The sequence below is a fragment of the Copadichromis virginalis genome, linkage group LG22 (assembly GCF_057382275.1).
Source record: "Copadichromis virginalis isolate Kocher_CV1m ecotype Utaka linkage group LG22, C_Virginalis_male_GT1.1, whole genome shotgun sequence".
NCBI lineage: Eukaryota > Metazoa > Chordata > Actinopteri > Cichliformes > Cichlidae > Copadichromis > Copadichromis virginalis.
This window is the reverse complement of record NC_140638.1, coordinates 396,643-410,522: the sequence shown is the minus strand read 5'-3', so window position 1 is coordinate 410,522 and position 13,880 is coordinate 396,643. Positions and strand designations below refer to the sequence as shown.

Below are 13,880 nucleotides of genomic sequence, written 5' to 3'. Positions count from 1 at the left end.
TGGTTGCTAACCAGTCACATCAGTTTGAAGTTTGCACTGTGGAGGAAAGGTGAGTTCAACTTTTCTACCACCTGTGCTGCTGTGAGCCAATCAGATCACAGAATAAAGAGGCTGTGGTGAGAAACGTCAGCCAGCCGACTTCATGCTAACATGAATGAGCTTGCCTTCTGATTGTTGTTGCTATGCCAACTGCAGCAGCAATGATGCCCCACCCCCCGAACTGTCAGGTGTGGCGTCCTGTGTTTGATGATGTGCTCTCTGTGGCAGGTGAAGCAGGCGTGTGAGTGGAAGGCCCGCCCACAGATCATAACCTCACAGATCTCGCTGAGCAGCAGCCAGAACTCAAACTGATAGTCCACACACGCCGACGTTTACGTGCTGCGAAGACGAGTCGCCCCTGAGAAATCTGCCAGCTACCAAACGGGACTCACACCTGATGACTGACGTCCTCGTCAGCCTGGAGGAGCATCAGGAGCTCCAGGTGATAACCTCCAGGGAGGCGGGTCAAACTGAGCCATCCAATCAGAGGTTAAATCGGCACGTTGAAGTCCCTCCCCTCCTTCAGGCTGTGAAGGAGGAGTCACCGCAGCGTGGCCTGTGTTTCCGATGGCGGGTTGGGGTTTATTAAAGCGAAGCCGGCGGCCAGCTAGGGAACGACCGCCAATCTCCTGTCATTAGAATTCACTGGCAGCATATGATGAGGCCATATGGGCTATTAACAAACCCAACCTCTCTGCAGGTGGAGGGGTGGAGGGAGGGGAGGCGGAGTGACCGGGCCATATGGATGAGGAAGGCGTAAAATCACAGAGAGACGGAGGTAAGGATGATCTGGCACATCTTCACGGGCAGCTAGCACATCCTGTTAGCATTAATTATAAAAGCACACTAAGGGCCTGGGTGGGTGCTCGGAGGTGTGAGCACCTCCAGGAGACGGCAAGAGGAGCCAGAAATGATGGAGGGATGAGGAGGGTCTTCAGGTGGTGTGATGCACCCTCGGGTGGCCATGTTGGAGGTGGTTAATTAGCTCTGAACAGCTGACGCCATTCCACGCTGTGAGCTGCAGGAAAGACTTGGTCAAATAATCCCAGTGGGAGGAGCTTCAGCATGGTTTTAACCCTCACTTCCTCACTTCCTGCACAGGACTCCAACAGGAAGCTTCCAACATGTCACCAGATATTAGTAATAATAATAAACGAGGGGCGGTTTGTGCTGCACATCAGCATTAATGTGTTTTTACTTCAGTGTGTCTGACGGCAGGATCTCCATCCATCAAACACAAAGAATGAACTTTAACGCCCGTGATGACATTAAGAACTGCACTAATGCAGGAAACTCATTTCAGAGACAGTCATGAAGCACAAACGACATAAAAATCACACAAAATAAAACCAGTAAAATCAGATGGTGCACGAAAACAGAAACACGAAAATATGAACTCAGCTTTATTGAAACAGCATTAAATCACAACAACCGTCACCTCGAGCTCATGTAAAGAAACAGGAAGTGATGTAGTCTGTGAATGACAGGTGACACTAGGTCATGGGCATAAATCAGGAGCTCAGTTTAAAGGTGAACACAGCTGCAGCTGCAGGTTAAACAACCACCAGAGTCTAACTGTGTGAACAGTTAAATACTCTCAGCTGCTTTAACGCTTCATCCACACGTGAGCTCTGGCTGGGAGTCTTACCTGCAGGGTGCAGGCACACGGTTACAGAGGGAGGGGACGTGCACAGTAAACAGGTGGAAACAGGCTTATATGCACCTGTGAACAAACACCGGCTGAAGGAGCCACAGTCGGTACCAAGGTCAGAAAATACTGAAGTGTTACTAATGCAGAGGAAGAGTGTGACCAGCTGCTGAGGGCAGGACGTTCACTGTCACAGAGATGAACACAGCAGCTGGTTTGTGGGAGTGTGTGGAAACAAGGCGGAGGCCGGTCAGCCGGTTAAAGGGTTTGTGTTTGAGAGCGCCGCAGAGCCGCGTTAGCATTATCGGAGCCGGGAGCTGCTTTTGTTTCCTGCGTGCAGTTGGATCGGGTGACGCGGCGTCTGTGCAGCAGCTGATGTTTGGAGCCTCGGCGGAGCGACGTGTCGCGAGCAGCAGCCAGAATCATCCGTCAGACGCAGAGAGGGATGGAGTCAGGGACGAGGCTTCGACCATCTGGACCGTTAGCGCATCAGAATGCAGAGGAAGTAACGGAGAGACGTGCCCGTGGACGACGCCGCGCTCACAAAAGGAGACCGAAACTAAAACTCGGGGCCTGTTTTCTGCTGGTTTCTAACAGGAAGCAGAGAAGTCTCGCACATATGGAGACAAAATGTCTGGCTCGCTTGTTTGGCTCAGAGGAACGGCGGCAGTGCAGGCGAGAATGCCTCTGATTGGTTTGGTGCTGACAGGAAGTGGAGCTGCTCTGTGTTTAATCTGTTTAAATCATCCCCGTCCTCCCGTTACTCCAGAAATGTGATGTCAGCGCCGGCACACAGCTGGGTCTGCCCAACCCACCAGAATGGCTAACGCTGAGGTTAGCATAGAGGCTAGGTGGTTCACAGATCACACAGACAGTAGGGACTCAAAGGTTGTCCTGTCATCACCGTGCAGAACCTCGTTCAGAAAAGCATTATGGGTAAAGCCTGCTGAGGACCTCCTCATTCTCCTCCTGCAGAGCGAGGGATGAACGAGAGGAGCGCCATCTGTGGGAGAGGTGCATGCTGGGAGGAGCAGATTGTAGGGAGGGAGGTGGGAGAGAGACCGGAGTGAACAAAGGTGGAGATCAACATTCAACAGATTCCACCGAACAAACCTGAAAACAGCGAGACAGGAGAGGTGACATCACACCTGCGTCCAGCGTTTAGGCGTTCATGACCGTGATCCAGGGGGGCGGATGGACGTGGACTTCCTCTCAGCAGCGGTGAAATAAGATACAAGCGCTCTGATTGGCTGGAGCCGTAAACTGTCAGACTGGAGAGCGAGACTGAAGCTGGTTTGATAAAAGAAACTGACCTTTGACCTCCCACAGTGGCTTAACCAGACTTCAGTCATTCTTGGCCTGGCGAGCATTTAGTTTGCTTTGTGCCGCCCAGTAACCACGGTTACCGCTCCACCTCCAACATGAAGCCCTGACCTTTGAAACCTTTCGAGCTGCTTTAGTCGCACCCTGAACACGGCGCCCTCTCCCACCCCGACGCTCAGCGCTCCCACTCAGCGTCACACTCGGTGGGTTACGGCCCCGTTATGTTTCTTTATTCTCTTATCCAGCACAGCAAAGAACGAGGACAAGCACAGAGCAGGCAGAGCGCTCACAGTGGAACAAAGTTGGGGTCAGGGTGGAGGCTGCTGCAGGTTAAAGACTTTAACCCCACCCACTAACACCCCGCTACACCTGCACCACACAGAAACACCACTGACAGGAAACATCATAAATACATGAATTTATTTATTATGATGTTGACACCATACTGCCAGCTGTCCTCAGGACAAGGCCACGCCCACTCCAGAGAGCGTGACGGGGGGGGTTCATGATGGCTGCTCCTGTCCTCACCTGTGGGCACAGGGTGGAGGCTCACAGGTGGAGCGAGCAGACATAAGCCTCTGTGAGGGCTCATGCAGGAGCTTTTCAGCCCCATTTTGGACGTCTCACTTTCCGTGTACTTACCTGCACAACTGCGTTGAGTAAATCCACCCCACGGCGGTCACTCGCAAACACGAGGCCGTGTGACCCGGTGTTTGTAGTGACGGCGCAGCAGACAGGGACCGCTTGGCTCTCATTACAGCAGCGGGTCAGAGTGGGCTCGGGGGACTGGGCGGGTCGATAGCAGGGCGCCATCCGGAGTTCATGGAAATAAATGGATTACACCCAGCACTGCGTTGAGCACGCTCAGTCTGAATCCACCTAAAAGAAACTGTGGAGGCGGGGCATGGAGGAGGGGCATGGACGTCCATCGCCGCTGCTGTTAGAAATGTGCTGCTGGACCCACCAAGGAGCAGAAGGAGTCCCCACTGACAGCTGACTGGTGTTTATTTACTTTCCTGTGACGCACAGCTGGAGGCTAAGCTAACATCTATCATCAGCACGCTAACATCTGGACGCCCTCAGCAGTGAGCTGCTTCTTTCCAGCTGGGGTGGAGGGGGGGGGGGGGGGGGGGGGCTGAGCTGTCAATCAAAGAAGACTGGGGACAAGATCTCACACACACACACACACACTCTCTCTCACACACACACACACACACACTCTCTCTCTCACACACACACACACACACTCTCTCTCTCACACACACACACACACACTGGTAAAGACCCTACAACTACACCTGTGCCCTGCAGCGGGTGGGCCCCTTCGGGTGTCGTTCTGAGCTGTGATCAGACTCCAGTCTTGACACTCGAGTCTTCCAGAAATACACATGAAGAGTTTAAGGCGGGGCTTCATAGGGAATAATAATAATAATGGATTGGATTTATATAGCGCTTTTCAAGGCACCCAAAGCGCTTTACAATAGCACTATTCATTCACTCTCACATTTACACACTGGTGGAGGCAGCTACAGGTGTAGCCACAGCTGCCCTGGGGCAGACTGACAGAAGCCAGGCTGCCATATCGCACCATCGGCCCCTCTGGCCAACACCAGTAGGCGGCAGGTGAAGTGTCTTGCCCAAGGACACAACGACCAAGACTGTCCGAGCCGGGGCTCGAACCGCCAACCTTCTGGTTACAAGACGAACTGCCAACTCTTTGAGCCACGATCGCCCCAAGGAAGACCCTCCCTGGTCTAAACTCAGACCGTCCTAAAGTGAGCGTAAAGCTTGTGAGGTCCAGGAGCGGCGAGCGGCCCGTCAGGAGCACCGGGATGGTCGTTAAAAGCTGACCAGCCCACAGTGTGCTGCACACACTCACTGTAAACACAGACGGATGGGTGGAGGTGAGCAGTCTGCTGCTCGCTCCATCAGTCCTCATAAACACACGTGTCTCGGTAGGACAGCCATAGGAGCGAATGGAGCAGCTCTAGGTTCACAGAAACAAACCAGAGCACGCCACTGTCAGCTCGCCACCGTTCAACACACCGACATCGACACGCGACTGTTCATCACGCCACTGTTCAACACGCCGCCATCAACTTGTTGCCCGGTTGAGGTTGCGTTGGGGACAGAAACTGACTGTGAGAGGTTTCTTTGTACTTTTGGCGCTCGCTGTTCTTCCTGCTGTGACAGAACCGTCAATCGGACTTCGCAGCGCCCCCTTCAGGTCAGCCGCGACCTGTCGGCCTCTCGCTTCATTAACCGACGCACAGAAAGGCTTTGAGATGTCACTCCCGGTGACTGCTTGCAGCTCGGACTGTTGCCATGACGACAGGCCGAGGCCTGGGTCAGCGTGACACGTGGTGCTGGGCTGACCGGGCGCGAGCCTTTTAACGATGAAAGGAGGCTTCCTGCAGATGATTGGATGAGCCTGCTGATGCTGCTTTAATGGAAGCCCAGAGTTGACTCAGATGCCACCTGACCTCACTTCCTGTTTCACTTCCTGCCTACTTCCACTCTTAGAAGAACAGCAGCGAGCTGTTCAGACGTGCAGTCAGACACCGCGTGCTGGTAGCCACGGTGACATCACCTGTGAAGCTACTGATGAGCTGAAGGCGGCGTGCTGACGGTGGCCAATCCCACTTTTTGAAGGTGGATTTCCGTGCTCTGCTTGCAGAGTCCAGTGTTTCACCCTCAGGCTGAACTTCAGCACTTTTCCTCGTCTTTGTCATCTTCGTCGCCTTCCTCGCCGTTCAGACCTGACGCAGTGCACCGCGGGATATTTCAGGCTTCCTGTCTCATAATAAAGCCGCTCTAATCTCCGGTTTCGGGCTGTGAAGTCTGTGAAAGCGTCTTTTGTGGCGTGTTTTTCTCGGGGAAAGAAAGAACCTCATCAGAGGCCACAAAGCGTTTGGAGTTAAAACCCAGAGAAAGTGGCAGAACGAGGCCGAGCAGACTGATGGCATCGTTCAGCTCCAAAATAGAAACGCCATTAACGGCGAGCTCGCAGATTTGTCTGCCGTGTCCGACTGAGACGGCCTCAGTGACCCCGACCGAGTCCTCGCCTCGCTAATCGAATCGCTTCATTTCCTTGTTCTCCCGTCTCATCGGGCGCACTCGCCCCCACACGCTCCTCCTGCTCCTCCTTCTTCTCTTCTTCTGTGAGCGGCTGAAAGAGGAGCCTCACATGTGGCGGCTCTGGGATTACGAGCCGGGCTGTAAAGCTGCAGGAGGTAATTGGTTTTGGGTGGGGGTGTGAGCAGAGGTGGAGGGATTCTGTGAAAGGAAAACTGGTGGAGGCAACGGGTTTGTCAACTCGCTCCACTAATGGGAGTAAATGCTTTTTAAAGATGGAGCAGAGAGGAGGAGGCGGGGCTCAGCTTGCTCCTAAAACTGCATCCATGAAATGTTAATGCTACAAATTACATTACAGCATTAAGTGAAAGCTCAGACCCCACGGAGGAGGAGGAGTCCGGAAACCTCCTGCATGGATCACGGAGGGTTTAAAGAGCTTCAGGATCACATCTTTCCTGAGCGAATCCCAGTCTGGGTCCTTCCACACGCTCGGGGCCGTCCTGTGCAGACAGGAAGCTGTTAGTACTTTCATGTGGTAACTCCAGGTGTTTTACAGGAAGTTACCTTGTAAGTTAAAGTACTGTGATTCTGCAGAAATGCACCTTTCAGTGGAGTGGGCTAGCCCCGCCCTGAAAGGTTCAGCATATCTACCTTGTAAGATGGAAACACTGTTACTGCACAGGTAACTTCCACACGTCACTACAACTGTTCCTTTGTGCTCAACCTCTGTGAGTGTTTGTGGGTCAATATCAGAATCAGAATCAGAATCAGAATACTTTATTGATCCCTGGGGGAAATTATTTTTTGTTACAGTGCTCCATTTTAAACCAACATTAAGACAAGACAGACAATACACTAACTAAGAATAGTACAATATATACATATATATACATACATACATACATAAGTCACTTATAAATAAATATTTGGAAAAGAAACATGTGTAGTTGTAGCAGCAAACAGTGTGTTAAGTGGATGCGTTGTACAGGGAGCCACAGGCAGGAATGATTTCCTGTGTCGTTCAGTGGTGCTTTTCGGTAATCTCAGTCTCTCACTGAACGAGCTCCTGTGACTGACCAACATGTCATGGAGTGGGTGGGAGGTGTTATCCAACATTGTCTTTATCTTGGACAGCATCCGCCTCTCCGACACCACCTTGAGGGAGTCCAGCTCCATCCCCACAACATTGCTGGCCTTACGGATCAGTTTATTAAGTCTGTTGGCATCTGCGACCCTCAGCCTGCTCCCCCAGCATGCAACAGCATAGAGGATCGCACTGGCCACCACAGACTCATAGAAAATCCTCAGCATTTTCTGGCAGATGTTGAAGGACCTCAGTCGCCTCAAAAAATAGAGACGACTCTGGCCCTTCCTGTAAAGTGCTGTGGTGTTTTTAGCCCAGTCCAGTTTATTGTCAATGTGTACTCCAAGGTATTTATAGTCCTCCACAATGTCAACACTGACCCCCTGGATTGAAACAGGGGTCAAGTGTTTCCTGGTCTTCCTGAAGTCCACGATCAGTTCCTTGGTCTTTGCCACGTTGAGCTGCAGATGATTCTGCTCACACCACGTGACAAAGGAGTCGACCACAGCCCGGTACTCTGTCTCATCATCCCTGCTGATGCATCCAACCACCGCAGAGTCATCAGAAAACTTCTGAAGATGGAGGTCTCTGTGCAGTGGCTGAAGTCTGTGGTGTAGAGGGTGAAGAGGAAGGGGGAGAGGACAGTCCCCTGTGGTGCCCCTGTGTTGCTGATCACCTTGTCAGACACACACTGTGGGAGACGTACATATTGTGGTCTTCCTGTCAGGTAATCAACAATCCAGGACACCAGAGAAGCATCCACCTGCATCGCTGCTAACTTATCACCCAGGAGGGTCGGCCTGATGGTGTTGAAAGCACTGGAAAAGTCAAAAAACATGACCCTCACAGTGCTCGCCGGCTGGTCCAGATGGGTGTAGACACGATTGAGCAGGTAGATGATGGCGTCCTCTGTTCCGAGACGAGGCTGATAAGCGAACTGAAGGGGATCCAGATGTGGTCTTACTATGGGTCGCAGCTGGTCCAGGATGAGCCTTTCCAGGGTCTTCATGATGTGGGAGGTCAGTGCCACGGGTCTGTAATCCTGGGGGCCACTGGGACGTGGCGTCTTTGGTACAGGGACGAGGCATGATGTCTTCCACATCACCGGGACCCTCTGCAGACTCAGACTCAGCATAAACAGTTTATGAAAGACTCCACACAGCTGGGGGGCACAGGTCTTGAGGACAAGGGGACTCACTCCGTCTGGTCCAGCAGACTTGCCTGAGTGAAGTCTCCTCATTTGCATCTCAACCTGGTATTGAGTGAAGGTGATGGGTGGGGGAGGGGTGTCAGGAATCTCACAGGAGGCAACATGTGAAGAGAGAGGCTGGCACAGTGGTGTGGCTCTGGATTCCAGGCTGACTGCAGGTGAGGTTGTGGGGGTGGGAGCAGACACTGTGGTGTCGAATCTATTGAAAAACAGATTCAACTCGTCGGCTCTATTCTCACCTCCCTCAGCTCCCCTGCTGTTGGTTGGCCTGAATCCAGTGATGGTCTTCATGCCCCTCCACACCTCTCTCATGCTGTTCTGCTGGAGTTTCCACTCCAGCTTCCTCCTGTAATTGTCCTTAGCCTCTCTGATCTTGTCCTTTAGTAACACCTGGATCTTCCTCACCTCCTCTTTGTTGCCCCCTCTGAAAGCCCTCTTCTTGTTGTTGAGGAGGGCTTTGATGTCCTTAGTCACCCACGGCTTGTTATTTGGGTAACAATGAACAGTCTGAGCTGGAACAATGGAGTCGGTGCAGAAAGTTATGTAGTCTGTGATACACTCAGTAAGCCCATTGATGTCCTCGGCGTGAGGCTCACAGAGTGTTTCCCAGTCGGTCACCTCGAAACAGCCCTGTAGTTCCGCTATTGCCTCCTCTGACCACCTCCTAACAGTCCTGGTGGTCACAGGTTCCCTCCTCACAATTGGCACATAGCGGGGGGTGAGGTGAATCAGGTTATGATCTGACCTACCAAGTGGGGGGAGGGAGGAGGAGCTGTATGCATCCTTGACGTTAGCATACAGTAAGTCTAAAGTTTTCTCTCCCCTGGTGGGACAGTCCACATATTGTTTAATGACAATATAATGACTTTTATACTGAAATTCATTTAACGACAGGGGCTGAGCCCTTATAAGGACTTCCTGTCCTGCTCCATGTTTTACTGGTGCAGGTAAAAACAGAGTGACCTCAGCGGCTCTCAGAGCTCTGAACCACAGAGCACTCAAAGCTTTGAACAATAAAATCCACTCATTTCTCTTCCTGTGCGTGTGACCGTGGCTTCAAACCAATCAGCTCACACGCTGTGCGCCTGCAGGGACACCGCGGGCTGCAGGGCCGTGGGTTTGAGCCCGACCGTTTCCTGTGTGCCTGTCGTCTCTACTGCTTTATCAAACTCGGTGATAAGAACTGTCAGCTGGAGGCATGAAGTGCCCAAAAAGGCGCACGATATCAGACACGTGACACGGAGAGCAGGAAATGACCTCAGACCGCAAACAGCCTGCAGCACATAAACAAAATATACACCGTGTGTGACATCAGTGATGGTAAATGGCCTGGATCTCACACACCACGTGTCTGCTGGACAGCTCCGCCCACTTTTATTCACAGGTTCATCTGCACAGCAGCGACTCGGGTTTTGGCCCAAGGACGCTTTGGAATGGAACCAGCAACCTTCCCATGAGCCACGGCTCTTCATCACAGGCGATCTTCCACAGCCGTGTTCATAAACGGCGCACGCGCCACAGTCTGAGGCTTCGACGCGCCGTGGCCAACACGTTATTGGTCAGATGATTATGTTGTCTGTCCCGTTTGGATCTTTAGCCGTCAGAATCGTTGTCTGAAGGCAGAAAGATGCCAAACAGATTTACTTCACCAAGTGGATCATCATGGCCTTATTGGTCCATTTGATTGACCTTTATTATAATTATGTATTTATTTTATTTTCGTTTTTTTAAAGACGGGACAGACATGACTGGGGGATAAGACAGGGAGAAAGAATGAAAGAAAGAGAGGGAGAGAAAGAAAAAGAGAGGAGGGGAGAAGAGACGGTGAGAAAGGGGGAAGAAAGAAAGAAAAACACCTGGATCACCTGTGTGGAGAAAAAAAACCAGAAGAGAAAACAAACAACAAAGAGCAACATAATAAAAACAACACCATCACAATAAACTAGCTAACAGTAGATAACAGTAGATAACAGTAGATACTTTTTTAATTTCACCTGTTGAGAATGAAAAAAGAAAACAAGCCGAAGAAAATGAGAGCAACATAACCAACAACATCACAATGATATATGGGAATATGACAGTAAATACTAAATGTTAAACATTATTGTGCAGCACATAAGATCAACAGAACACAGTGTGCTTTGAGGTAGGAGCCAAAAAGGGTGTAGTTTGTGGGTGTGATCACCCGTGTGTACACCTGTGAGCATGGACGCGCTTGTTTTTAAAAGGTTCCTTCATGTAATGATCTGCTAGAGGGTGTGGGGGGGCCACAGCCCCGTCCTCCAGGGCATGAAGCAGGTATGGAGGATTCCTCATCCACAACTAAACAAACACGTCAAAAACAAAGACCGTGTCTTCAACTCTCTGAGGAAGGTCCCTGAAGGTGACCTGATGATCAGGGATGAAATAGAGGGTGTATTTAACCACCAAGGCGCTGTCCTTCCCCCCACGCAAACCCGCCTCTGGCAGGGGGTTATAGTTGGCGTATTCTTCTGGAGTGTCAAAGAGCATCTTTATGATTGATGGGGTCTAGAGCCACCTTCCACCACCTGGTTGATTTGGGAAAACATCCTCCAGGAAGAGGTACACATGACCAACAGCAATACCTAAAAGATCCACGATGATAGAGCCCAGCAGAAGTGAGAATCCCGTTAACACCCAGGGCAGGAAGGGTGCCTGAACGTTGAGCAGGCCAAAGAAGTTGATGCGAACATTCGGGTTCCGTCGACTCCACACGTACACCAGCATGATGGTGGAGGCCTGGCCCAGGAACACCAGACTCACAAAAGTGCCAAATATAGTCATCAGAAGTCCACCAAAGAGAAACATGAAGACAAAGTCAGCCGTGCGTCTCCTGAAAGAGCCCTCCTCCAGCATTCGACAGCATCTGTACAGAAAAATCATATGGAACAGGAAATTGAAACCAACCGGACCAAAAAACAGGAAGTTGGTTATTAGTCACCATACCTGATAATTTCTAAGAATTAAATCTGGGTTGAAGTAGAGCTGAAATGGTGTGATGCTCTCTAGTTGCACCGCAGCAGTTGTGAGGACACAGGCGGTTGTGTATGCCCTGGTAACAACAGGAATCTGCAGCTATTCCTGCTGCAGCGTCTGGTAAGCCGTTTTAGACCGACTGAAAGCTTCCGGTACTTTCTTGACACGTCATCCCACAGATGATTACGTTAACGGGCTGACACGTTTCAGAGGTGTTAAGGTTCAAATATTGAGGAAGGAGAGTACAAACAACCATGGTCCAACAAGAGCTTGGTCAAACAATTGATTTTAATGAAATACACGCGTGGGGGACCAGCTCCGTTCGCAGACAGGGCTGATCTCTGACTACTCAAAACATAAACAGATATTTTATACCATCAGGGTTTGAATTTAATGACGCCCCCTCATGCGTCAGATACAATATATGCATACGTCAATTGAAAACCACAATGACTTTTAACACAGTTTAAAAGAACATTGTCTTCGTCTTCACGGCAGGTACTTCCTGTCACTGCCGGATGCTCGCTTATCATCTTGACACATCACAAACTGCTCTTTTGCAACCCCGAGCAAAACATGATTAAACTTTCACCTCTAAATGATTCTCTCTAACTGAGTGTGTGTGTGTGTCTGTGTGCTAACCACAATTGCACCCTACTTCACTTCGCCGACTAGCTGCTGACCTCTCACCAGACAGAGAGACAAAGCCACTCTCATATATGTAATAACCGAACTGAAACTATGTATATATCATCTACTAAATAAATGTTTTAATCAAGAACCTATGTTCTAGTTTCCCTCAGCATGTATCACCTGGACAGTCACGCCAGTGAAGCTTAAGACCCTTAATGAACCGAACATCAACTCAAACGAAGCACAGATATGCAATGTGTATAAAATAGTTATAACTGCATCTGGAATACAAGGTTAATATGATAACAGTATGCATAAACATCTTAAGGCCATCTTAAAGCTGTCTGTTACACTGTTAAAGCAACGATCATACTGCAGATTATATTGTGCTGGTAAAATACTTTTGTTCATCCCCACAGAGGTCTGCTCTGACACTGGCTGTACCGACTGTAAACACGTCCTCCTGCTCGGTGACAGCAGCGTCACACCTCCAGTTTCTGGGTGACTTCCTGCGAGGCGCAGTCTTCCCATCAGTGGTCACCAGATGGTTGGTCTGAAGCTCCTCCTCTTCCTGTTTGTGACTCTGAAAACTGATCCAAGCTCTTTAAAGTGTGTTGAGTCATTTCCTTTTTCTGTGCAGGTTGAACCAATTAGGCGTCCTGTAAACAGCGCAGATTGACTCTAAACGTGCCGTCAGCTTCGACGCCGTTCAGCTCAGTCGGTGTAAACATGTCAGTCTGTGCTCGCTCTGCCTCTGTCACACACGCTTTCTCCAACTTTCTCTCCTGGCTCATCGAAGCCTCCCAGCTCCTGAAAGTCAAGAATAAAAAGGCAGAGTAAACTCCTCTTCCTCGCCGCCTTTCTGCTTCTCAGCAGCTCCGCCGATGAGGTGAGCGATTCCCTCCTCTCCATCGCGCTGCCGCTTTCCCGCCGCTCTGAAGCAAATATCCATCTCCAGCTTCTTCTCCCGCTCTGACAGCCGAGAGACTGCCTGTCATCCCGCCTGTCAGCCTCACAAACGATGACGCGTGACAAAGTGAGACACACACACACACACACACACACACACACACACACACAGCAGGCTGATCAGTCTACAAAAATTTTAAATGCAGTTTTTGGTTTCTCAAACTTTAAGAGCTGAAAGTGGAACCAGGTGTGTGTGTGTGTGTGTGTGTGATTTCGTTACAGTCAGGTAAAGCCTCTACAATAATTCAGAGGAACCCAACAACCACTCTGTGTGTATAGGCACCCAGTGCATCATGGGAATCCCCCAGCAGCTTACACCTACTGCAGCCTAACTGAGGGAGGATTCGGGGTCACCTGATCCACATCGCACCGCGCTCCTCCGTCAGTATGTCAGAGTCCAGTGCAGACGTCTCTAACACGTCGGTCCCTCTCTTCTCTCTCGTCTCAGTGTCGCTGATACAAACGTCTGTTTCAGCCTTTCATTCGTCACCATACTTTTTTCTACCCTTTATTTTTTAGACTGGACCCTGCAGGTATTTGTTGTTGATCTTACAGGCTGAATGTCATGACTGAGGAGATCATTCGGTGAATACAGATACCTGCAGAGCGCACGTTTCCCTCTGGATAGCAGCTCAATTCGGGAATCTGGTGGATGGCGTTACAGTCTGAACATCATCCAGATGATCTCCACGTTACAGCGATAATAATCCATGTGAAATGATTCACGCTTGTATCAGCATGTAGATCAGCTCTGATAATTAATGAACCTCCACTCTGCTGCTGCTGCAATCTCTAATTAACTGATTCTAATCAGACGCCACGCTGCATCCCTCCTCCTCACCCGCCCCTCCTTTTAGCCATCAGCGTGGAGGAGGCGAAGGGAGTGGGGAAGGAAAGAAAAC

General features: G+C 50.5%; 1 pseudogene; it reads right to left on the bottom strand.

Moving 5' to 3' along the window:
• Nucleotides 1-10,453: 10,453 nt before the first annotated feature.
• Nucleotides 10,454-11,548, bottom strand: LOC146682308 (derlin-2 pseudogene; annotated as a pseudogene).
• Between the last annotated feature and the right edge of the window lie 2,332 nt (nucleotides 11,549-13,880).